Below are 1,294 nucleotides of genomic sequence, written 5' to 3'. Positions count from 1 at the left end.
GCAAATGATTTTCATTTATAGTTGGTGAAAGATAAAACCAGGAATGCCCTTAAGCAACAATGTATTATTCAAACTGAGATTATATAAAGGACCAAATTAAATGTATTGGAATCACAACCATGGTTAAAAAGTCTGAATTTATTACCACATGAAAAATTATCACTCAGAGGGGAATAAAAAGTTATAACCAACCTGTGACTTTCTGATAGAATCTTGATACATTCAAGTATTCCTGTAACTAAACCTGGAGTGAGAGACAGGTCTAGAAAAGAAAGACCGATAAAAGAGTTGTCACATGGAACAGACTAGAAGGAATAAAGTAGACAGATGATGAACTAGGTTTTGACTCTTTCTCTGCTCCATGTACAAGAGTGAGTCAAAAGATACATAACATTTAAGACAGCAATTGATTGTTAAGTCACTAATTTTTCTTATGGAGAAGATGCAGTTGGAGAAAGCTTCTTATCCACCTTCTTTAATGCCCTCTTCAGATGGGCCAGAAGGATATCAGAAAAGGAAGGTCTTCAGAAAAAAGATAAGAGTCATTAAATACAATGAACTGGAGAGAAGAACTAGTGACCCCTTAATATCTCCTTATCATGATTCCATAAATACAATGGACTGGCAATTTCCATGTGGTTCACTGTCTTTATTTTTATAATGAAAGTGATAAATACTATCAGGCTACCTGTTTTTCACCATTGTATGTTGGAGGATGAGTACATAAAACTAAAAATCACAGAATATTATTCAGTCATATGGGGGGCCTGGGTAGACCAGCCGGTTAAGTGTCCAACTTCAGCTCAGGTCATGATCTCACCGTTCATGAGTTCAAGCCTCATGTTGGGCTCTGTGCTGACAGCTCAGAGTCTGGAGCCTGCATATTCTGCATATACCTCTCTCTCTGCTCTTCCCCCTTTCATGCTTTGTCTCTCTCTCTCAAAAAACAAATAAACATTAAAAAATAAAAATATTATTCAGTCATAAAAGATAATGAAATCTTTCCATTTACCACAATATGGATGGATCTAAAGGGTATAATGCTAAGTGAAATAAGTCAGAGAAAGACAGTATTTGGAATTTAGGAAACAAAACAAATGATTATAGAGGGGAAAAAAAAGAAAGGCAAACAAGGAAATAGACTCTTAAGTATTGAGAACAAGCTGATGGTTATGAGTGGGGAGGTGGCGGGTATGAGGGAAACAGGTGAGGGGATTAAGGAGTGCACTTGTTACCGTGAGCACTGAGTGTTGTACAGAATTGTTGAATCACTATATTGCACACCTAAAATGAA

The sequence above is a fragment of the Hyaena hyaena genome, unplaced genomic scaffold, assembly GCF_003009895.1.
Source record: "Hyaena hyaena isolate Hyena2069 unplaced genomic scaffold, ASM300989v1 scaffold_1518, whole genome shotgun sequence".
In the NCBI taxonomy this organism is placed as follows: Eukaryota; Metazoa; Chordata; class Mammalia; order Carnivora; family Hyaenidae; genus Hyaena; species Hyaena hyaena.
The sequence above is the reverse complement of the archived record's forward strand: the minus strand, read 5'-3'. Positions refer to the sequence as shown.